This window comes from Hordeum vulgare, chromosome 2H, assembly GCF_904849725.1.
Source record: "Hordeum vulgare subsp. vulgare chromosome 2H, MorexV3_pseudomolecules_assembly, whole genome shotgun sequence".
Classification (NCBI taxonomy): domain Eukaryota; kingdom Viridiplantae; phylum Streptophyta; class Magnoliopsida; order Poales; family Poaceae; genus Hordeum; species Hordeum vulgare.
In genome coordinates, this window is record NC_058519.1 from 288,586,851 (window position 1) to 288,611,670 (window position 24,820).

Below are 24,820 nucleotides of genomic sequence, written 5' to 3' on the forward strand. Positions count from 1 at the left end.
AATTGAATCGGCGTCGTCCTCGCACTAGAAGCCCGGGTGAGTTGGCAGGCCGGAAGCATTAGTTAAGGTTAGCTAGCTAGATCAGTTGATTCGCTAGGGTTTGCTAGTCGCAAAATGTTGAATATATGCGATGGCATTGTGTATGATTAACATGATGATCCCCTAAATATATATGTATAAACTACTTGTTGATCTGAGACAGAGGTGATGATGAAATAGACGAACTATATGCTATTCCCCTATATGTGTGGAAATCACAAAACATTAGATGAAGATGATCTATTTATTTTCTTTGTGTAGGTATTTTCATGCGTGGTCGTGGGGTCTTCTTTGGATTCAGTTCTATTGGATTGGCCGAACAACTAATAAGAAGAAAACAGTTGAAAGAGGTATTCCACCGCGTCCTTCGTGTTCTTCGTCATCTCTCATCTTATCACCCCATCTCAAGATCGAACTGTGAGATTCGGACCGACATAGATCGACTGTATCTACTTATGTTTCAAGACAATAGTATAACCTAGTAGTTTTAAAACGAGGGTGACATGATGTTTCTGTCAATGAATGTAGCGCACACCACCTCCATGACCCTCGCCGACCCGGCTGATGTTCTTGTGTCCACTGTATGCTCTCCTCGTCATTACAACTGCCATGTATGATTGACAACAACGCACACGTCTATCTCGGACAGCCAACAAAATAACCTTTATTATTTCCGGCAACAGATATATTCCACATTGATTCGATTTTTTTCAATTTATTTCATTATTCTAAACGTTCCCTTAAAAAATACTTCCCAAACAAATAATTAACCGCGTGTTTTGCTTTACGGAAGTAATTTTTAATTAACCTTCCCGCTAAAGACTTCAGTCTTTTTTTTAAATTTCCCACCAAATAATTAGGTCGTGTCTGGCGCCACAAATTCTTAACCTCCCCGTTAAACACCCTTCAGAAATACTCCCGATTATTTCTCTTCACCAAATCGCGAGATTGGATCTGAGCTCTCTCGTTCTGGTTCCTCCATCCTCACGGTGTCATGACGGCGTCTCAGGTTATTCCGCCCCGCGTGCTCCTCGCCGCTCCGCCCCGACCGGCTCCTTGTTGCTCTTCCATCTTCCCCTTTCTTCTATCTTTTCTTTCCTCCACACCCCGTTCCCCGCCCTGCTCGGCCGCTGTCGCCCGGCTACTCTCACTGCGGGTGCCACTCGATCCCCGTCGTGGGTACGCGGAAGCCGCAACCCCTGCTCACGTTCTCGCTTGCCGTCCTGGGACTGCGTGGAGCGGTGGAGGCCGCGCATCATGACTGCATGCCTGCCTGCTGTCGCCGGAAACAAAAGCGCAGCGCCGCCACATCGACAAACATCTGGACCAACCATCCCGCTCTACGCTGCTGTGATTTTCCATCATAGCACATCGCTGGCTCTTCGGTTCTGTTGATCTAATCACGCTTTTTAGGTCTCCAAGAGGTACACACCATGCCTCCTGATTGTCACACTGAGTCAGTTAGTTTGTACTTTTATGAACTGTTGTTGTTGAATGTATGCACGAGACTGACTATGGATTGTAAATTTCTTTCATGATGCTTGTACTTCATGGACGCTCATGTCTTACTGATTGGAACTTTCTCTGTCTTTTATGTGTTGTAGGAAATACGATTCATCTCTGAACATTTTTTAGAAAGAAGTCCGAGGCCCCGCGTTAAATTAATGACGCCATTCATCTCTGAACATATGAGCAATTTGTATTTCTTAGTGCTCACTTCAAACAATTACTCCTTGCAATTCAGATTAGACTTACAAATCTGTGTGTACAGACATAATAAAAATAAGATGGGCAATTCAGATCAGACTTGAATACAAGAAATTATTTCACTTTGAAACTATATACACATGATTCATTGCACACTTGAATATGGAAATTTCATTCAGCTTGAGATGCTATTTATTCTAGGGTTTAGGGTATCCCTTTACCACCTTGATCGCTGAAAGAAAACGAACTTGTTGGAACAGATACTGATTTCGGAATTGTAGCATTAGTTTACTTGTATCCCTTTACCACCTTGATTGAGTTACATTGCAGAATTGAGGTTCGGCTGTTCTGACCTTATTGTACTCTCGTGTGATTTTTCTTGTATGTTCACTGCATTTTCCCCTTCCTCTCTCGCCTGCCATTTGTCTCCTTGATGTCCCAGTCTCTACCACGTCATCCCTGCCGACGAGCTCGGCCTCTGAGACAGCAGCCCCTGTCCACAGGTTTGTGAAACGAGAATGCCAGTTGTTCTTCAACACTAACACAGGTCCCTTTTTTTTCCTAGAGATGAATGTTTCATTGAATGATAATTATAAATCTGTAATTTATTTGTTCTTTGGACTAATGCATTGCTAAAAAAGATAACAACTGAAACTAACCACCAATTTCTTCTATTCTTCTATTCATATATATTTATATGGAAGCACGTGTGTTAGCATATGTTCCTGTCCCTAACCTGTTCCGGTCACAAATATTGATTTCAAATGTTCTTTTCAGTTTTGTTGAGAAGACAAAACATGTGAGATTGATGTTTTAAATCAGCGAGGGGACTTGTGTCTTCGTCATTGTTCGTAACGGTAATTCATATCTATCTTACGGTTACTTACCAATGCAGTACTCCTTCTTACACTATATATAATTAATCTTGTTCGTAAATAATTGAAGCTTCGTCAAGACAAATCATCACAAAGCATAAAGATAAAGATAATATTTTACCGTAGTTTCAGAAAGCTATAGATTAATTTTTCATTCATGGGTCGGATCCAATAAATACATGTTTCTTGTTACATTTGCGATTCGGTTGAAACCTGCTCCCATTCAAGGGGGGCTTTCTGCTTGGCAAAACAACGAGCACCGAGCATACAAGCTGCGGTCACCGCACATAACACACATCTGAGCAGAAAATAGAGATGGCAGAGGAGTGAATATACTGACTCGACGAGCGAGGAGCGCCGTCGACAATCGGGGCCTCACTCCAGTGCGGGCAGCGTAGCGGCGCGGCCTCCATTGGAGGAGCTCGAGCCACCATCAACCTGAACCTGGGTCAATCGTGACTATGACTTAAATCCAATGACAACCTACCTGTAGCAAATTATTTTGACATTTTCTATAGTGTGCCAGGGTTTGGGTCAATCATGACTATGACTCAAATCTTTTAGATGTTCTTTTTCCAGTTTTGTTCCAGATTCTTATTCTGGTATTATTTTCTGTTCGGATGCAGGTTGTTTATCACCACCAAGGTCAGTGGGTTCGTGCTGTCGGAGACTGCAGGAGATCTGGCCATAGCAGCTTCGATTTGCAGCAGGTAATTCCTTTTGTGGTTTATGTTTGTAAGCAAGGAGAAGACATATTGTTTCAATACTCTGTTTGCCACGATCAACATAGTCACCCAGAAACAAGTAGTTCGCCTCCGGTGGGAACCCACCATACTCGAATAATCGAAGAACATCAGAATATTGGTCATGGATGTCCCCTGTCAGTGAGTAAATAGCATATCAGTTAAATGCCAAATGTGCTTTTAAATCATCATATTATTGTAATCCGGAGGCGTCTCGGCGTGCGCGTAGGGTCGGGGCCTCGGGCTGTTTCGGGAGAGGAGGGGGGCATTGACACAAATGCTGGTGTGCTGTAAGTTATGACATGGATGACAGTGGCCTACCTGTAGCAAATTATTTTGACATTTTCTGTAGTGTGCCAGGGTTTGGGTCAATCGTGACTATGACTCAAAGAAGGTGAACACATCAGTTATCCCGCAAGGTACTTATTTATACATGATTGCCTCCTTCTGATATATATTCTTATTTAAATAATGTGTCACTCATTTTTACAATGACATATAGATTACATCTGTACCAATGAAGATATATCTATTATTCAATACATCATGTCCGTACCTCCGAAAACCAAGCTTGTGGGCATTTTTGATGCGGTCTTATCAGTTGAGGATTTGGCAGGTCTTATAAATGGTGACGCATTTTTGGATGATAGTGTAAGCCCAACCGAGTCAATAAAGTTATTGTTTTAAATAAGAAATAAATGAATTTCAACTAACTGTTATTGGTGCTTCCACTTATAGGTCATAAATGCATACATCTATTTTATGCGTGCTCAAGAGCATCTTCGGCATAGAGCCAGAGGAAATGTACATCTAGAAACCACTTATGCATCTGCCATACTAAAGCGAGATGGAAACCTTGATATAGCCCCATCGAACATGGACACATCATACGACGGGTTCATAATTATCTACAACATGACATGGTCAGGCTTTATCTCTGCATCAAATTTAATATATATTTTAACTGGATGCCTTCATATGGCTTACATAACAATGTTTGCTTCAGGTTTATATTCCAGTAAACATTAAGAACTGTCATTGGTATCTAGCGGTTGTCAACGCCAAAATATGTGAGATACAAGTACTTGATTCCTTTGGTCCTGATGTACTACCCAGTGATGACCTCACTCTGATAGTAAGTATTTACCATTGATTTTTGTTAGGATTTTATACTTTTTTTGTCTTCTGCTTCTTCATTTATATCATATGAATAGTTGCAGGGACTTACAAAGCATCTTGATATTGCTTCAAAAAGCACAGATTTTATCATGGGCAACAAGTGGCACAACCTGGATGTTGCATCATGACCAATCAAAGAATATTCGTACGAGCGAGTGCAGGAAGATGGGTACACTTAACATTATGACTTATGATAATCCAATGACATTCCTTCATCCTCATACAATGATCTAATATATTAAGTATGGGTCGGATTATTTGGTTTAAGAAGGAAGAGAGGGCAGATCAAACTACAAATCTCTTTCTTTAAATTTATGTGACAATTTTATTCATGTTAATTTTAACATATATTTGTATATCAGTCGAGACGTGCATGCTTACTAGTTTATACAAGGTTATCTGACACTGTTAGGAACCGACTTATGTTGCAACACATGCAGCCAAACGCTGAACCTAGATTAGCCAACTTGAACATGCACACCTATAGTCAAATTTGCAGCTAGTTGCAAGCCGACCTGCCCACAATTATACAAGTGCACTCACATTGCAGTAACAATTGTTTGTCTGTAATCAAGTTAAAGCTAGCATTGACTATTTAGAATATTACCAAGTTAATACTAGAACCACTGTCCGGAGTTCTTAAAAGCGTACGTGCCTATACTGAAGCATACTGCCACATTCAGCTTATTTACATTCAGGCTAGATTACTGCATGTGTCTGTATTGGGAGTAACCTTGTCACGATGGGCTCTAATTGGTTTCATGTGTATGCTTCACAGCTTTAGTATATAGACTTGATTACAGATACCCTAGCTTTTAGTTTTTAAATCAAAATTATAGACGTATGGTATGCTCAATAAATTATGTTCTCCATGCTATGGCACAATTTGATTTCATTTAATCTTTTAAGCATAGCTTCTTTTTGCTTACAACAGCTTCAATATAGACTTGAGTAGATATTTTTCCGGTCATTTTTTATGCCTGCTTTAAGTATTGTGTTTCCTTTAAAATTGGCTCAAATTATGATATTACCTACAGAATGGCACAATGATGAATTCAACGCAAGATCCTGCTGGTAGGAGACTACAACGACAACTTGGTAATAATATTTCTGTTCACTTTGATTTATGCCATAACAACAAAGGTAATTAACATTTGTGATTAACATGGAGTTAGGGATGCGTCAGGTGATGTGCACATGCTTCAAAGGAAAGAGATGATGCACATTACTCCTTTCTGCAAGGTACACAACATTCTTAATTATTAATCACTTATCTGAATGGTACCCATTGATAATGCTAAGTCCCTTAATTGTTTTTGTGTTCAGTAAAGAAGGATTTGTTCTCGTAGCAAGGTTTTTTTTACTATTTGTGTCCCTATTTCTCAATTTACAATGTAATACCGATTACTGCAATAATTCTTGAGCCAACAGATGAGAACCCAACAGGTTATTACAGTCATATGCATGTGACCTTGTAAGATTTATGTTGCTTACTTTCATTGCTAAAACCGCACTTCTATTTACAGGTGCCTATGAAGAGGATTGGCAAATAAAATAGTAATCCAAACTTGCAAAATACTTTTTTACAAAGATCTAGTCTTAATAAGACTCTAGGTGCAAGACCATTTGCTATTTCTTCAAATGCTCTTATATAAGCTGCAACAAGGAATTCTAAAATGTTTAAAGCAATGGTAAGTCACTACCTTGCTTTCTCTTCATGTTCACCTGCATTTTGTACGTCATTGGCCTTCATAATTAGCTAGTTGTTTCTTCTGTTTGACCACGTGTTGTTGTTGCATCGAGTCACAACTAAAAATAAATCTGAATATGTGCTAGCTAAGGACATGAACTTAACTGAAACTATACATCGACTCAGAACTTAAGTCAATAGCGGAAGAGTTTAATACATGTACTTGTGCTTATGCTATAGACATTTACACTTGTAAAATTGTTTTGACCCCTCAGTTACATGCTTGCTAACACGGTATTACTCCAGTTAGCTTGGCGACAATTCTTTTTAACAATGGGGCTGGGATAATGTTATGGTGTATGTTATGTTGGACTCATTAACTAGAACTAATTTTTTTGATTTCTTGATTGCAGGATCCAAAGAACTAGTTGGACTGGAATCTACATCATGGACATTTTAGTCTTCGCACTTAATATGATGGCTAAATTAAATTTGAGTTTATTTGAAAGATATTTGCTATGATAATTATGAATTTTATGAATCTACATATTATACATATGGTTTTGAATATTGTAATTGAATGCGCGTATTTTTTTTATGGATGCAATAGGCTATTACCACAACCCAGTTTTGGTTGCCACATATTAGCATATTTTGTTGCACTAGGATGTTGCAACGGAGCACTTTATATTGTCGCAATTGCTTAGCACCATAATTTTTTTCATGATGCGATAACTATTTGGCCCCACGAAAGTAAGTTTTGCTGAAATAGAGTATTGCCACAAAAAGTTTACATTGTCGCAGTACCTTTTGGCTACAAACATTTTCCTCGTTGTGATATGGCACCACCAAACTATGTTTTGTTGAAATAGAGTATTGCCACAAAAAGTTTACATTGTCGCAATAGATTCTCACTACAAAAATTTTACCTGTTGTGATACCTAGTTATCACCACCAAAACAAGTATGTTGCAATTTTCTGTTATGATGATTGGAATATTTGTTGCCATAACTTAATGCCACAAGTGTAGCGGTCCGTGGCAACATGTCTAATGCCACGCAAACAAGGATTGTTGCCATAGTTTACTGTCACAATTGATTATTGCCACGGAAGAGTAATGCGCCACGAAACAAGCGTTGTTGGCATAGGTTCTTGCCACAAATGCCTATCGCCACGAGCTATCAATTACCACGATTCGTTACGTGTGGCATTAAAGTTATCTCCACAAATCAAATTGTGGCATCAGGTGAGTGTTGCCATGATAAAACATGTGGTAACTTCCCACATGGATGTTGCAATAACACACTTTATTGCCACGATTGCTTCTTCGTGGCAACAACCTATTACCATGCGTCCAGTTGCAACGGCTGCCAACGAATGTTGTTTTGTGGCAATAGGTACTTATCACCACAACGGCATGTATTGCAACAAACATTTTTGTTGCAATAGACCCGAATCCTTGTAGTGACTTCTGCTTTCTAGACGGTTATTCTGGTTTCTCCCAAATACCAGTCGCACAATCTGATCAGGATAAAACCACTTTCACCTGCTTTTTCGGTACCTTTGCTTATAGACGTATGCCTTTTGGCTTATGTAATGCACCTGCCACCTTTCAAAGATGTATGATAGCTATATTCTCTGACTTTTGTGAAAAGATTGTCGAGGTTTTCATGGATGACTTTTCCGTTTACGGGTCTTCTTTTGATGATTGCCTTAGCAACCTTGATCGAGTCTTGCAGAGATGTAAATACACCAATCTTGTCTTGAATTTGGAGAAGTGCCACTTTATGGTTAATGAAGGCATCGTCTTAGGACATAAAGTTTCTGAAAGAGGTATTGAAGTCGATAAGGCTAAGGTTGATGCAATCTAGAAAATGTCATACCCCACAGATATCAAAGGTATAAGAAGTTTCCTTGGTCATGATGGTTTCTATAGAAGGTTCATTAAAGACTTCTCTATGATTTCTAGGCTTCTTACCAATCTCTTGCAAAAGGATATTCCTTTTGTTTTTGACGATGATTGTGAGGAAGCCCTTGAAATACTTAAGAGGGCTTTGATAACTGCACCTATTGTTCAACCACCTGATTGGAACCTACCTTTTGAAATCATGTGTGACGCTAGTGATTATGATGTTGGTGCTGTTCTAGGGGAAAGAGTTGACAAGAAGTTGAATGCTATTCACTACGCTAGTAAAACTCTAGACAGTGCCCACAGAAACTATGCTACTACGGAGAAGGAGTTTTTAGCAGTCGTGTTTGCATGTGAAAAGTTCAGGTCTTACATAGTTGATTCCAAAGTCACTATTCACACTGATCATGCTGCTATTAAGTACCTCAAGGAGAAGAAGGACGCTAAACTAAACTTATCAGATGGGTTCTCTTGGTACAAGAATTTGATTTGCACGTTGTCGACAGAAAGGGTGCTGATAACCCCGTAGCAGATAACTTGTCTAGGTTAGAGAACGTTCTTGATGACCCACTACCTATTGATGATAGCTTTCCCAATGAGCAACTGAATGTCATCAATGCTTCACGTAGTGCACCGTGGTATGCCGATTATGCGAACTATATCGTTGCCAAATACATACCACCTAGTTTCACGTACCAGCAAAAGAAGAAATTCTTCTTTGACTTGAGACATTACTTTTGGGATGATCCTCACCTTTATAAGGAAGGAGTAGATGGTGTTATTAGACGTTGTGTACCTGAACATGAATAGGGACAGATCCACAGAAGTGTCACTCCGAGGCCTACGGAGGATACCATGCGGGAGATAGAACTGCACACAAGGTATTGCAATCAGGTTTCTATTGGCCCACTCTCTTCAAGGATGCCTGTAAGTTTGTCTTGTCGTGGGACGAATGTCAAAGAATAGGTAATATTAGCAAACGTCAGGAAATGCATATGAATTATTCACTTGTCATTGAACCATCTGATGTCTCGGGCTTTGATTATATGTGACCTTTTCCAAAATCCAATGGGTATACTCACATCTTGGTTGTTGTTGATTACGTCACTAAGTGGGTAGAAGCTATCCCCACTAGTAGTGATGATCACAACACCTCTATCAAGATGCTGAAAGAACTTATCTTCCCTAGATTTGGAGTCCCTAGATATCTAATGACCGATGGTGGTTCACACTTCATTCATGGTGCTTTCCGTAAAACGCTTGCTAAGTACAATGTCAACCATAGAATTGCGTCTCCCTATCACCCTCAGTCCAGTGGTCAAGTAGAGCTAAGTAATAGAGAGATTAAACTGATTCTGCAAAAGACTGTCAACGGGTCTAGAAAGAATTGGTCTAAGAAGCTCGATGATGCACTGTGGGCTTATAGAACTGCCTATAAGAATCCTATGGGCATGTCTCCGTACAAAATGGTGTATGGGAAAGCCTATCATTTACCTCTTGAGCTAGAGCATAAAGCTTATTGGGCAATCAAAGAGCTCAACTTTGGTTTCAAACTTGCCGGTGAGAAGAGGTTATTTGACATCAGTTCGCTTGATGAGTGGAGAACTCATGCATATGAGAATGCCCAGTTATTCAAAGAAAAGCTTAAGAGGTGGCATGATAAGAGGATACAAAAGCGTGAGTTCAATGTAGGTGATTATGTCTTGCTATATAACTCTCGTTTAAGATTCTTTGCACGCAAGCTTCTCTCTAAATGGGAAGGTCCCTATGTTGTTGAGGAAGTATATCGTTCCGGCGCTATCAAGATCAACAACACGGAAGGTAATTGTCCAAGAGTTGTCAATGGGCGGAGAATCAAGCATTATATCTCACGTACTCCCATAAATGTTGAAAGCAATATCATCAATACCATAACTCCGAAAGAATACCTAAGGGATATTTATCAGCCTGTTTCAGACTCCGAAAACGAAGAGGTAGGTGATTCGGTAAGAAAACAGAGTCCAAAACTTTTCGAGTAGGAAATTTTCTCCGTTTTGGAATATTTAAAAAAATACAAAAATTGGAAGTAGTCCGGAAAGTGCGCGAGGAGGCGACAAGCCTGCACGGTGCGGGCCCACCCCCTGGTCGCGCCGTGAGGGCTTGTGGCCACCTCATGCGCCTCCCGGACTCAGTTTTCGTGCACGGGACTCCTTCTGGTCTGAAAAAATCATTATATATACTCCCGTTTGGTCTGACCTCTCTATCACGCAGATTTCCTTTGTTTTTCGTTTCGAGCCTGTTTTCTGCCGCAGATCTAGGTCAAGATGTCTTCTCAGGATTCAGAGGGGGAGAGCTATGTGGCAGAGTACCTTGCTAACCCCAAGGTCTATGGGGACTTGGAACCATATGGCTGGACCACTGATGAGGAAGAAGACTATGATCCCAAGGGGAAGGAACAAACGAGTTCCGATGAAGAGGAGGCTCCTCTACCTCAACCTCGATCCACGCATGTGGAGTTCAAGAAGTCGAGCCTCCCTGACTCAAGGAAGAAGCCTAAGACCTTGTTTATCCCTTCTCGTTTCTTGCAGGAGAGTAAGCAGGAATTATGCCAAAGGGTGTTGAAGCTTGAAGAGGAAAATGATGATCTGAGGGAGCAGAATTTTATGCTCAATTGGAAATTAAACAAGCTCAAGACCTCTGCAACAACTCCTCCACCTTCACCACCAAAGGAAGACAACAGAGCATTGGTATGGGCAATCCCCTTGGCTTGTGCCAAGCTTGGGGGAGTTGCCTGTGACAGCCCGATGCCGACGTTCCAGAAGATTCCCCTTTCTTTCCGTTTTTGTCGCGTGTCTGTTTTCTTTTGTCCCATCATCATCGCATCATGCGCATCATCAGCATTGCATCGGCATCCCGTTGCCGCCCGTTTTCAAAACTTGCATCCGTTAGTAGTTGCCGGTTTTCGTCGTTGTCCGTTCTTAGCCGGACCGCACACGCACGCGCCCGCGGCATCGTCAAAAACCTATTTTAAAATTGTGCATAAAAATTTCTCTGATCGAGGTGAAACTTCGCATGTGGTCGTGATTAGTTATAGCCAGGCCGCCTGTCGAATTTCGTCGCGATCGGAGTTCGTCTGGAACCCGAACGGTCGACCATAGCGGCACCGTATTCGGTCTACCGTCGGACGTTCGTCGGTGTTTTAAAACTCGTTGCCGCGCCGCCCGTTTTCCCTCTCGTCTCCGGTATACCACTCTTCACAGCCACTCACCCGTTCTCGCGTTCGGAATCGTCCGATTCTGACCGCAAGGTTGGATCCGGGTCGAAATTTCACTAACCCTAGCCCCCCCATTTGTCTATATATAGTTCCCAAGTGCATTTTTAGACAGCCCCCTCTCCTCTCTCCCCGAAAACCGTGCAAACCCTAATTCCCCCCAATCTCTCTCCCCTGCCTCCCTCCTCTGTCCAGCCGCCACGGGCCCGCCGAGCCCAGATCGGGCCCGGCCAAGCCCATCCCGCCGCCGCCTTGCCCGAGGAGCCCGAGCTCCTGCCCCGAGCTCGACCGGAGCCCTCCTGCGCCACCGCATCTAGCGCAGCTCCTCCCACTGGCCCCGCGTCTCAAGCCGCCGCTAGGGCTGCCCCTTGCCCGCTCCCGTCGCCGGAGGCCGCCTCCCTGCCGGAGCTCCCGTCGCCCAGCTCCATTTCCCGCGCCTCCCTGCACCGCATCGGCAGCCGATCCTTGCTCCGCCGCCAGCCGCCCGCCGTCGCGCTGCCAAGGCCATCTGCCGCGCGCGCCGCCTGCGCTCGAGCCGCCCCGCGTTACCGTCCTGCGCCCGTGGAGCCGCCGCCAGCAGCCGTCGCTGGAGGACCTCATTGCCGGCTGCCAGATCCGACGGGAGGCCAACGCTCGATCCCTCCTCCAAGCGTTGACCGCGCTCCTCCCCCGCGGCCCAGCAGCCCCGACCTCCTACCGCGGCCCAGCGCCAACCGCCCCCGCAGCAGGCCCAGTCCGGTGCCGGAGCGCCTCCCGAGGCCCAGCCTCGAGCCGGCTCCTCCACCAGCCTCTCCTCCGACTTGGGCCTTGGCCCGCGAAGGTGAGATCCCCCAGACCCTAAGTTGCGCCCCGAGCGTGGCCTACCTATATTGCGCCCGTGTTAGCCTGTTGTGCATCAGATTCGGCCCGAGAGGCATTTTTTATTATCTGGGGATTTATTATTTCCATATTTAATGCTAGGTATTCAAGTGCTCGTATCTTTTAATCCGTAAGTTCGCGACGTGTAGTATATGGTTTTGTGGTAGTTTTGCGAGTAGAATACGAATTTAAAACATGCATAATTGTTTGACGTCGTTTAGCGTGCCTAACGCCTAGTTTAGCGTGGTGTCTCAATAGGAAAGTGCCCACATTTATTTTCCGCGCGTGTTCGAATTGCTCGAATGCCGTAGTAGAAATGCCCATGTTTTAGGAACTAATTTTCCATGTATTTTAGAGCGGTCATTTGTATTTTTTCGTGTATGGATTTGCCGCTAGTTTATTTTCCCGTATATAGGTTATTTTCCCGTATTTATGTGTGGCTTTATTTTTGTTGTTCAACCCCACATATTTTATATGTTTTCGGGGTAGATTTTTCTGTGCAATTAGTTTTTAGCATTAGAGCAAGTTAGTTCGCGCGATATTTTGCTATGTTGCCCTCTTGTCTTTTTCGTAGGATTTATTCCGTGCCCCGTTTGATTAAGTTCTCAACTAGGGAGTTGTTCTTGGATGTTTATTCTAGCCCCTGGTATTTTTGGTTGCAATAGAAATGCATGTTTAGGTGTGGTTTTCTTGCTCTCAAGTTGCTAGAAATAGTGCTCATTTGGAGGTGCTGAAATATCTCTAAGTCTAAAATCTGTTATATTTTGTTGCTGTCTTGTCTTGCTTCTAACTTTTGATCGGTAGCCCTTTTGAGGTTGGTCCAATGGAGTAAGTTGTAGCCCTTGTGTTTCTCTAGAATTCTGTGAATTTTCATGCCATTTGGAGACCTGTTGCTATAGGTTTTTCTTCTGTCAATATGCCTTCAGATCGAAAACTGCAGCTTCAAAAACTGCTATTTTCACTAAGTCTGAAATAGTGTGTGGGAAGCCATTTTGTGACTTCTTTTCCTAGTGTACCTTGCAGCCATGCTAGTTGTCGTTAGTTGTTTGTTGTAGTGCTTCTTGCCCTCTTTCGTGTCATGCCTTGCTTGAGTTTATTTGAGTTGAGTAGCTCGTAGTTGTGGCGCGTAGAAAAATGCTATGTGGCTGATTTTGGCAGATTGTAGAGATTTATTGTTTTGCTCGTAGTTGTTGAACCGTAGCTCCGATTTGATCGTGTCCTACATGAAACTTGCTTAGAATCTCGTGTAGTTTCATTTTCTCTTGCTGGTTGTAAGTTTTGAAGTGCTCGTGACCGCCGTTGCACACATATTGCATTCATGCCATCATATCTTGCGGTGCTTGTATCTTTTGATCCGTAGCTCCGTTGGAGATGTTCTTTATGCGTAGACTGCTTGAAATGATGCGTAGAATCACGTGACCCTATTTGTTTTGCTGTTTAACAACCAATTAAATGTGTTAGTTCAGATCTGGACAGAATTGTAAATTAACATGTGAGGTCGTTTTGGAGATGCTATATGTCATTTCCGACCTCATTTAAAATGCCTAGATAGGTAGTTTAATTACGCTTCACCTCTTGCCATGTTTAACCACATTTAATATCGTCATGTACCTAATCGGGATAGAACTGAATAATTAAACGTGGAGTTTCGTCAATATGCAACTTGTTGCATATTGAACTTCACTTAATGTGTAGTGTTTGATTGTGTGATTTGTCATGCCGTGTCTTGCATGTGTTCAGCTGCTCATGCATCATTTGTGTTGTGCATCGTGTGATGAATATCGTGTGTTGATTTGTGTTTCCGGTTTGCTTTGTCTCGATAGAGTTCCGCAAGCGTGTCGGATGTGAGGACCCGTTCGACTACGTCGGTTCGTCTGCTTCACGGAGGCATTCTTCTTCCATGCGGGATTTCAGGCAAGATGACCATTTCCCCCAGATACCCTTACTATCATTGCCATGCTAGTTTTATCGCTTCTATCAATTAAGTCTCGTTGCCTACCACATGTTAAATATCAGCATCTCAACAATGCCATGAAAACCTTCAACCTGTTCAACCTAGCAAACCACTCATTGGCTATGTTACTGCTTGCTTACCATGTTGTTAGCGTTGCTAGTTGCAGGTGCAGTTGGTTCCATGTGATAACATGGGTTCCTTGTTATATCACAATATTTAATGTTATTTAATTTAATGCAGCTATATACTTGGTAAAAGGTGGAAGGCTCGGCCTTTCTAGCCTGGTGTTTTGTTCCACCTTTGCCCCCTTAGTTTCGGCTATCGGTGTTATGTTCCATAATTGAGCGCTCCTAACACGATCGGGGTTGTTATGGGGACCCCCTTGATAATTCGTTTTAGATTAAAGCTGGTCTGGCAAGGCCCAACATTGGTACTACATTTGCCTAATCACCTAATAAAATTGCATAGGGATTTTCCGGACCCCGAGGATAATTTAATCAACCCCCGGGCCAGTGCTCCACATGAGTGTTGGTCCAAAACAGAGAAGCTTATTAACGCTACCCGGGGCAACTCGGCGTTTGGCGTGGTAACCATCGCTCATCCGTCGTATCCTGAGAACGAGGTACGCGACTCCTATCGGGATCGTCGACACGTCGGGCGGCCTTGCTGGATTAGTTTTACCTTTGATGGAATATCTTGTGCTTCGCAATTCCGCTGATGCTTTGGGTAATCTCAGAGTTGAGGTTTTCCACTAGGGAATCCAACGAGATCGCGAGCTTCGTGATTGAGGATTTCTATGCGGCTTGTGGTAATTTGTGATGGATTAGTTGGAGCACCCCTGCAGGGTTAAATCTTTTCGGAAAGCCGTGCCCGCGGTTATGTGGCAACGTGGAAGCTTTGTTTAACACTGGTTCTAGATAACTTGAAGTTAACTTAATTAAAATATGCCAACTGTGTGCGTAACTGTGACTGTCTCTTTCGTGAGTTCCTTCTCCGATCGAGGACACGGTGGGGTTATGTCTGACATAGGTAGGTGTTCAGGATCATTCATTTGATCAACAGTAGTTCACGTCCGCTATGCGTAGATCTCCCCCCTCCTATGTCTGGTACTCGTAAGTTAGCCACCAAATATATGCTTAGCCGCTGCTGCAACCTCACTACTTAACCATGCCTCACTCTTTAAGCTTTGCTAGTCTTGATACCTTTGGAAATGAGATTGCTGAGTCCCCTGTGGCTCACAGATGACTACAACACCAGTTGTAGGTACATGTAAAGGTTACTTGACGCGAGCGCATTGATTGTACATTTGGAGTTGCTTCTTCTTCTTCTTCTTCTTCATCGATCTAGGATGGCTTCCAGGCCGGCAGCCTGGGATAGCAAGGATGGACGTTGTTCTTCTTTTCTCGTTTGTTTTTGTCCGTAGTCGGACCCTGCTCTTCATCATGATGTTAATGTATTGTATTGTTGTGACTCTGATGTAGCTTGTGGCGAGTGTAAGCCAATTCTATTATATATCTCTCCTTTTCAGTACATGTACTTGTAACGATATCCATTCTTGCGACACGACGAGATGCGCTTCTATCCCTGACGAGGCCCTCGTGCCAAATTGAGGATAGGGTCGCATCTTGGACGTGACAAGTTGGTATCAAAGCAGTACCGACCTAGGAGCCCCCTTGATTGATCGAACTTGGACGAGTCGAGTCTAGTGAAAAACTACTTTGAGTCTAGTTATATATCGGAGAGTAGGATTCTTTTTTCTCCTCTTCTATGCTCTGGTGAGGAATCTTGACGTAATAATTTAATTCTACTCCTCTTCTCACTCAATTTTTTTAGGATCATGCGGATATTCTTGGGATCTATATGATGCCGATGTGACGGAGTTCTGTCTTGGTGCCTCCTATCTGCTTTGAGTTTCAGGGGAGTTGAGCTCTAGTGGATTCTTGAGCACATCGTTATCATTCAGATTTCTTAGTATCTCAGAACGAAGGATGTCCGTAATTGCTTCAATACTAGTAGTGGTGAGATAACCCTGATGTCCCTAGTACTGGTGCAGATTGTTCGGGAGTACTGCCATACCTTGTATCGTTGTGATCACGAGGGTCTGTTGTAGATGAAGGTCCGAGATTCTGGTCGTGTGTTGACGGATGTGATACAGGTGACGGGTTAGTATAGGAGTTGTGTGATATTACTCCTTGTATCCGTGTACCAAATTACATGACCAGATATTTCGGGAATTCATAGGTGGGAATTCAAGTAGTTGCTTATAGGATAATCTTCCAACAAATGCATGATGTTAGGTTGGGGTTCGACATCTAGTGGATTCCTGTCCACGAAAATATCGGACGAAATCTTTCTCATGAGTTTGTTCTGGCTTATTTCATAAGCCTCATCCTTTTGTTTTGCTGAATATGGTAATTTGTGTTGCTTCGATGTCAGATGGTGATTTCATATCTTTCCAAGAGCGGTTCTCATATTGCTATGAGAGTGCTAATCCTTTTGCTCAATCAATTGTCTTATCAATTTTGTCAACTCGAGTTGTCAATTCTTTTCCAACCGGTGTGTTTCTCTCCAAGTGGATTCAATCCTCTCCAATTTTGCAAGATCATTCTCTTTTTATTCCGGAGTTCATCTCATCTGTCCCAAGTTGTCCTTGTTTTTCCCCGCCCTCCCGCCCTTTTCTTTAGTGTTGGATTTCACCCGTGCCTTCTTATTCAGTGATGCTTTCGCTGTATTTTCTTCCGTGTCTCATCCGGTGATTCATTGTGAAGATTCTTAGGAGCTTCATGTTCATCTTTATTCATTCTTGTCATCCATACCGGTGAATTCATTTCAGTTATCCATGGTCATCATATCCTTTTCAACCATTAAATTCTTTCCGACGTTGGAAATTCTTTCAGCCTATCTTGTTTATTAATTCCTCTCTCTTTCTATCCAGAGTGTTAAAGATATTTCAGTAGTTTCTCGTTTTCAATTCTTTTAATTATTTCGAGGTGCTAACCTCATCTAGTTTTCTTATACCGGTGCAATATCTCTCGTTCTAGCAATTGTTTCAACGGTGGTTTCTTTGAGTGGGCCCATAACCCACAGGTTTTTTCCCCAGGATCTTATATAGCTCTTGTAATCTTTCCCGGAGATCATTAAATCTTTTCAACTATGACATAAGTATGATTTTCATCAGTCATACTCCTTCTTCAAGATCAATTTGAATTAATTCTCATAATTGGCTCAACCTTGCATTCTTCTTTATTCTGGAGTGTCTTAGCTATTCTTGGTGTTGTTCTCGTCATCATTCTCAGTTTGCAAATTCGAAGGGGGTGTTTCTCTCAAATCTTGGTTCATTCTCTTGGATATTTTTCATTTCAGCCTTGTGTTATCATCTGGAATTGTTTCCAATCATGAATGATTAATTTCTTGCTATCCGATGCATTTCTGAGTTGTTTTCATTCTCGATCCTCCGAAGGCCATCATTTGAGAAGACTTCTTCGTTCTTAGCTTTCAGCTTTCATCCTCAATTCTTGTCAATTGTTGTCTCTTCGTTCGTCTCTCTATTATACCGGTGCCTTGTTCAAGTTTTCTCTCAGCTGGCTTATGATCTCTTCATTCTCTTGTGTCTCCATGCTTTCTTAATATTCCATTCAATTGTGAATTCTTACCGGTGCTTCCTTTAATTATGCTTCAAGTGGTGCTTTTCTCTTTGTCTCACCAAGATTCATTTCTAGAAGAATAAGTTGTATGCTAAATCCGTTGCTTGACATCAGTTAAACTTGATGAAGGATAAGCATAACATAATTCTTATTCTTGTTCGTAGTATTTTGAATTCTTCTTCCGGAGTGGCTCATGATATCAATTATTTTCTCAAGTGTTCTTATCTTTTCTTTTTCTAGAGTTCCAAGTTTTATCAATTATCTCTTTGTGAGGCTTCATCTTAATTTGGCAAGGTCATAATCTTATTCTCTTCTACCTTCATATATTTGCATCATTCATTTGTATACGGAGGTCCTTCATGGTGGTTCATCAAGGTTTCAATCCATTCTCAATTGTTCTTCAAGATTCTTGTTGGAGAACCTTAAGTATCATTTCTCTTGCATTTATATGTGCAATTGTTCTTCCTTTATCCTTTGAGGTGGTATTATAGCATTCTTGTTAGTGTAGGAGCCTCAAAGAGTTTTCCTTTCAAGAATAAGATAATTAAATCCACCAATTCTATGATCATGAGATATTTTCTACCTATGATTTCTTCATTGACCTACCTTGGTTTGGATTTCACCTGATGCTTTTCCTATGGAATGTTGCTATCATGGTGCTTGTCATTAATCCAAGTTCTCAATGTACCCTCTTGGTGTAAAAATTGTTCATATCTTGTTTCTCCCAATCAATCCTTGTTTCTTTTAGTGTTTGGTTGTCACCTCATATTTGTTGAGATGATTTTCACAAGCCCACTACTATCTTGTTCTTTTCATTGTTGTTTCTCCAACAACTCTGTCCAATTCTTCTTGCAAGAATGCTTGTCAAGTTCATTGGATTTAGTAGTTGTCATTCTCTCTTCATTCGCTTCTTCCGTATGAGCTAGTTCCTATTCTATTGTTCCGGAGGCATTGTGATGTTGCTCTTTTGGGTCAATCTTGTTGTTCTACCAAGATCATGGTGTTCCCTTGCTCTACTTAGCTGTTTGTTATGAATATTGTCTATTTCTTCCATCTTATTGAAATTTTTTAGTCCCATTTTCCTACCGAAGTGCTGCCGAAATTTTCCGTGAATTCTTGCTTCTTTCTCATATCATTCCTCATCTCTTTGCAACCTTCAAGGATCATTGGTTTCAATCGTTTGTCAAGGAAGCGACTAAGTTTTTACCTCTTGTTCTTTCTCATCCTCCCCCCTTTTCATTCTCGGATCTCGGGCGAGATCCTCTTGTAGTGTAGGAGAGTTGTGACAGCCCGATGCCGACGTTCTAGAAGATTCCCCTTTCTTTCCATTTTTGTCGTGTGTCTGTTTTCTTTTGTCGCATCATCATCGCATCAGGCGCATCATCAGCATTGCATCGGCATCCCGTTGTCGCCCGTTTTCAAAACTTGCATCCGTTAGTAGTTGCCGGTTTTCGTCGTTGTCCGTTCTGAGCCCGACCGCACACGCACGCGCCTGCGGCATCGTTAAAACCCTGTTTTCAAAGTGTGCGTAAAAGTTTCTATGATCGAGGTGAAACTTGGCATGCGGTCTAGATTAGTTATAGCCAGGCCGCCTGTCGAATTTCGTCGCGATCGGAGTTCGTCTGGTACCCGAACGGTCGACCGTAGCGACACCGTATTCGGTCTACCGTCGGACGTTTGTCGGTGTTTTAAAACTCGTTTCCGCGCCACCCGTTTTCCCTCTCGTCTCCGGTATACCGCTCTTCACAGCCACTCACCCGTTCCCGCGTTCGGAATCGTCCGAATCCGACCGCAAGGTCTGATCCGGGTCAAAATTTTGCTAAACCTAGCCCCCATTTGTCTATATATAGTTCCGAGTGCATTTTTAGATAGCCCCCTCTCCTCTCTCCTCGAAAACCGTGCAAACCCTAATTCCCCCTAATCTCTCTCCCTGCCTCCCTCCTCTGTCCAGCCGTCGCGGGCCCGCCAAGACCAGATCGGGCCCGACCAAGCCCATCCCGCCGCCGCCTTGCCCGAGGAGTCCGAGCTCCTGCCCCGAGCTCGACCGGAGCCCTCCTGCGCCGCCGCATCCAGCGCAGCTCCTCCCGCTGGCCCCGCGTCTCGAGCCGCCGCCAGGGCTGCCCCTTGCCCGCTCCCGTCGCCGGAGGCCGCCTCCCTGCTGGAGCTCCCGTCGCCCAGCTCCATTTCCCGCGCCTCCCTGCACCGCATCGGCAGCCGATCCTTGCTCCGCCGCCAGCCGCCCGCCGTCGCGCTGCCAGGGCCATCAGCCGCGCGCGCCGCCTGCGCTCGAGCCGCCCCGCGTTACCGTCCTGCGCCCGTGGAGCCACCGCCAGCAGCCGTCGCTGGAGGACCTCGTTGCTGGCTGCCAGATCCGTCGGGAGGCCAGCGCTCGATCCCTCCTCCAGGCGTTGACCGCGCTCCTCCCCCGCGGGCCAGCAGCCCCGGCCTCCTACCGCGGCCCAGCGCCAACCGCCCCCTCGGCTGGGCCCCGTAGCAGGCCCAGTCCAGTGCCGCAGCGCCTCCCCAGGCCCAGCCTCGAGCCGGCTCCTCCACCAGCCTCTCCTCCGACTTGGGCCTTGGCCCACGAAGGTGAGATCGCCCCGGACCCTAAGTAGTGCCCCGAGCGTGGCCTACCTATATTGCGCCCCTGTTAGCCTGTTGTGCATCAGATTCGGCCTGAGAGGCATTTTTTTATTATCTGGGGATTTATTGTTTCCAGATTTAATGCTAGGTATTCAAGTGCTCGTATCTTTTAATCTGTAAGTCGGTTCGCGACGTGTAGTATATGGTTTTGTGGTAGTTTTGCGAGTAGAATACGAATTTAAAACATGCATAATTGTTTCACATTGTTTAGTGTGCCTAACGCCTAGTTTAGCGTGTTGTTTCAATAGGAAAGTGCCCGCATTTATTTTCCACGCGTGTTCGAATTTCTCGAATGCAGTAGTTGAAATGCCCATGTTTTAGGAACTAATTTTCCATGTATTTTAGAGCGGTCATTTGTATTTTTACGTGTATGGATTTGCCGCTAGTTTATTTTCCCGTATATAGGTTATTTTCCCGCATTTATGTGTGGCTTTATTTTTGTTGTGCAACCCCACATATTTTATATGTTTCCGGGGTAGAAAAATCCATGGGATTTTTCTGTGCAATTAGTTTTAGCATTAGAGCAATTAGTTCGCGCGATATTTTGCTAGGTTGCCCTCTTGTTTTTTTCGTAGGATTTATTCCGTGCTTCGTTCGATTAAGTTGTCAACTAGGGAGTTGTTCTTGGAGGTTTATTCTAGCCCCTGGTATTTTTGGTTGCAATAGAAATGCATGTTTAGGTGTGGTTTGCTTGCTCTCAAGTTGCTAGAAATAGTGCTGATTTGGAGGTGCTGAAATATCTCTAAGTCTGAAATCTGTTATATTTTGTTGCTGTCTTGTCTTGCTTTTAACTTTTGATCGGTAGCGCTTTTGAGGTTGGTCCAATGGAGTAAGTTGTAGCCCTTGTGTTTCTCTAGCATTCTGTGAATTTTCATGCCATTTGGAGACCTGTTGCTATAGGTTTTTATTCTGTCAATTTGCCTTCAGATCGAAAACGGCAGCTTCAAAAACTACTATTTTCACTAAGTCTGAAATAGTGTGTGGGAAGCCATTTTGTGACTTCTTTTCCTAGTGTACCTTGCAGCCATGCTAGTTGTCGTTAGTTGTTTTTTGTAGTGCTTCTTGCCCTCTTTCGTGTCATGCCTTGCTTGAGTTTATTTGAGTTGAGTAGCTCGTAGTTGTGGCGCGTAGAAAATGCTATGTGGCTGATTTTGGCAGATTGTAGAGATTTATTGTTTTGCTCGTAGTTGTTGAATCGTAGCTCCGATTTGATCGTGTCCTACATGAAACTTGCTTAGAATCTCGTGTCCTACATGAAACTTGCATTCATGCCATCATATCTTGCGGTGCTTGGATCTTTTGATCCGTAGCTCCGTTGGAGATGTTCTTTATGCGTAGATTGCTTGAAATGACGCGTAGAATCACGTGAACCTATTTGTTTTGCTGTTTAACAACCAATTAAATGTGTTAGTTCAGATCTGGACAGAATTGTAAATTAACATGTGAGGTCGTTTTGGAGATGCTATATGTCATTTCCGACCTCATTTAAAATGCCTAGATAGGTAGTTTAATTACGCTTCACCTCTTGCCATGTTTAACCACATTTAATATTGTCGTGTACCTAATCGGGACAGAACTGAATAATTAAACGTGGAGTTTCGTCAATATGCAACTTGTTGCATATTGAACTTCACTTAATGTGTAGTGTTTGATTGTGTGATTTGTCATGCCGTGTCTTGCATGTGTTCAGCTGCTCATGCATCATTTGTGTTGTGCATCGTGTGGTGAATATCGTGTGTTGATTTGTGTTTCCGGTTTGCTTTGTCTCGATAGAGTTCCGCAAGCGTGTCGGATGTGAGGACCCGTTCGACTACGTCGGTTCGTCTGCTTCACAGGCATTCTTCTTCCAAGCGGGATTTCAGGCAGGATGACCATTTCCACCAGATACCATTACTATCATTGCCATGCTAGTTTTATCGCTTCTATCGATTAAGTCTTGTTGCCTACCACATGTTAAATATCAGCATCTCAACAATGCCATGAAAACCTTCAACCTGTTCAACCTAGCAAACCACTCATTGGCTATGTTACTGCTTGCTTACCATGTTGTTAGCGTTGCTAGTTGCAGGTGCAGTTGCTTCCATGTGATAACATGGGTTCCTTGTTATATCACAATATTTAATGTTATTTAATTTAATGCACCTATATATTGGTAAAAGGTGGAAGGCTCGGCCTTTCTAGCCTGGTGTTTTGTTCCACCTTTGCCCCCTTAGTTTCGGCTATCGGTGTTATGTTCCATAATTGAGCGCTCCTAACACGATCGGGGTTGTTATGGGGACCCCCTTGATAATTCGTTTTAGATTAAAGCTGGTCTGGCAAGGCCCAACATTGGTACTACATTTGCCTAATCACCTAATAAAATTGCATAGGGATTTTCCGGACCCCGAGGATAATTTAATCAACCCCCGGGCCAGTGCTCCACATGAGTGTTGGCCCAAAACAGAGAAGCTTATTAACGCTACCCGGGGCAACTCGGCGTTTGGCATGGTAACCATCTCTCATCCGTCGTATCCTGAGAACGAGGTACGCGACTCCTATCGGGATCGTCGACACGTCGGGCGGCCTTGCTGGATTAGTTTTACCTTTGATGGAATATCTTGTGCATCGCGATTCCCGTGATGCTTTGGGTAATCTCAGAGTTGAGGTTTTCCACTAGGGAATCCGACGAGATCGCGAGCTTCGTGATTGAGGATTTCTATGCGGCTTGTGGTAATTTGTGATGGATTAGTTGGAGCACCCCTGCAGGGTTAAATCTTTTCGGAAAGCCTGCCCGCGGTTATGTGGCAACGTGGAAGCTTTGTTTAACACTGGTTCTAGATAACTTGAAGTTAACTTAATTGAAATATGCCAACTGTGTGCGTAACCGTGACTGTCTCTTTCGTGAGTTCCTTCTCCGATCGAGGACACGGTGGGGTTATGTCTGACGTAGGTAGGTGTTCAGGATCATTCATTTGATCAACAGTAGTTCACGTCCGCTATGCGTAGATCTCCCCCTCCTATTTCTGGTACTCGTAAGTTAGCGTCCGCTACTCGTCTATGAAGGGTAGTCCTTGGGTAGGACCTATAGGGCAGGCCTATGACCCTACCCTGGGACTATAACCCCATCATTAGTCCCCGAATGGATCGGGGTTGGAACGACGTAGTGGTGCCTGGAGTACGGATCCGACTGGTATGGATGTGACTTTGGCGTTGTTTGCCTCGATCCATTTTATCCTTTCGATGAGTGATCCGAGTGAATATACCAGTGAAACGAACCGTCAGGGACCGAGTGCTTCCGCGGAATCTTTCGATGTGACCGGTCAAACTGACAGCGGCGGATTTTCTGGGATCTTCAAATTTCGGTTGCCGTGCGCTCAGCGGGGATGTCGACATCGTCATCGAGTAGTTTCTTCCGCCTCGATTACCGTGCCTTTATCTTCTCCACTAATATCGCAGCAGCCGGTCGGGGATAAGATTTCGGGGCCACCTGTTAGTGACCCAGTCGGAACCTTATTTAAGCCTCTCCGGCGGGGTTTTCTTGTTGCGCTGCCCTTGTTACTCGCACTTGCCTTGCTTCTCCCATAGCTCCCTCCGCGTTCCAAGCCTCCTCCTTCCTCTCCTCCTCTGCGGATCTGCTGCCTTCACCTTGACGAAGGGGCAGACGAGCAAGCTCGAGTCGCAGAAGAAGAAGAAGAAGGCGGCGGCTCCTGCTCAGCGACGACAGCGAGCACTACCGGCGGGTTGGATCCAGGGGGTTTCCTCCCCTCCACGGTGACGGCGGACGACCTGTTGGAGCTGGTGGAGCAAGGCATGATTGCCAACAAGTCGTGGACGCTGCCGGCGGAGGGCGAGACGGAGCCGACGCCGTAGGTTGGAGAGCGCGTCTTGCTGCTCAGCCACGTGTACAGGGGCTTCTCCTTGCCTCCCCACCCCTTCTTTAGAGGTATTATGAATCACTTCGGGGCGCAGCTCCATCATTTTCCTCCCAACGCGATAGCCCATCTCGCCGCATTCGTCACTCTGTGCGAGTGCTTTATTGGATGTCCCCCCCTTGGGGGCTCTTTAAGTACATCTTCTCCGCTAGGTCTCAGACTGTCAAGCTTAGCCAGTCGGACGATAAAACCCATCTCCTCCAGCTCTGCGGGGGCTTAGGTTTCCAAAAGAAAACATAGAGTAGCTACCCCCCTCTCCAGCTGCCCGTGTCAGTTAGGAACTGGCAGTCGACCTGGTTCTACTGCCAGGACATAGCTTGTCCGAATGCCGCGACTGGGTTGCCGCCCTTTAGCCTAGACCGTCCGGCCCCTCCCAGGCAGCTTGCGCTCGCAAAGTTGGAAAAGATCCAGATCCAAC

At 44.0% G+C, this 24,820-nt stretch overlaps 2 long non-coding RNA genes across 7 annotated transcripts; both read left to right on the forward strand.

Annotated features, from left to right (window-relative positions):
• The first annotated feature begins 952 nt into the window (after positions 1-952).
• On the forward strand, positions 953-3,899 carry LOC123426107. 5 transcript variants are annotated; one of them, XR_006622023.1, is made up of 5 exons: positions 953-2,249; positions 2,524-2,603; positions 3,248-3,331; positions 3,412-3,783; positions 3,867-3,899. It is a non-coding gene; the product is annotated as an uncharacterized LOC123426107 (long non-coding RNA). The 5 variants fall into 5 exon arrangements; XR_006622022.1 differs by having other exon boundaries at positions 954-2,249; positions 3,248-3,505; positions 3,594-3,783; XR_006622021.1 differs by having other exon boundaries at positions 954-1,463; positions 1,644-2,249; positions 3,248-3,783.
• A 487-nt stretch (positions 3,900-4,386) lies between these two features.
• Positions 4,387-6,860, forward strand: LOC123426106. 2 transcript variants are annotated; one of them, XR_006622018.1, is made up of 6 exons: positions 4,387-4,499; positions 4,579-4,712; positions 5,581-5,641; positions 5,719-5,785; positions 6,070-6,234; positions 6,647-6,860. It is a non-coding gene; the product is annotated as an uncharacterized LOC123426106 (long non-coding RNA). The 2 variants fall into 2 exon arrangements; XR_006622019.1 differs by having other exon boundaries at positions 4,585-4,712.
• The last annotated feature ends 17,960 nt before the right edge of the window (positions 6,861-24,820 follow it).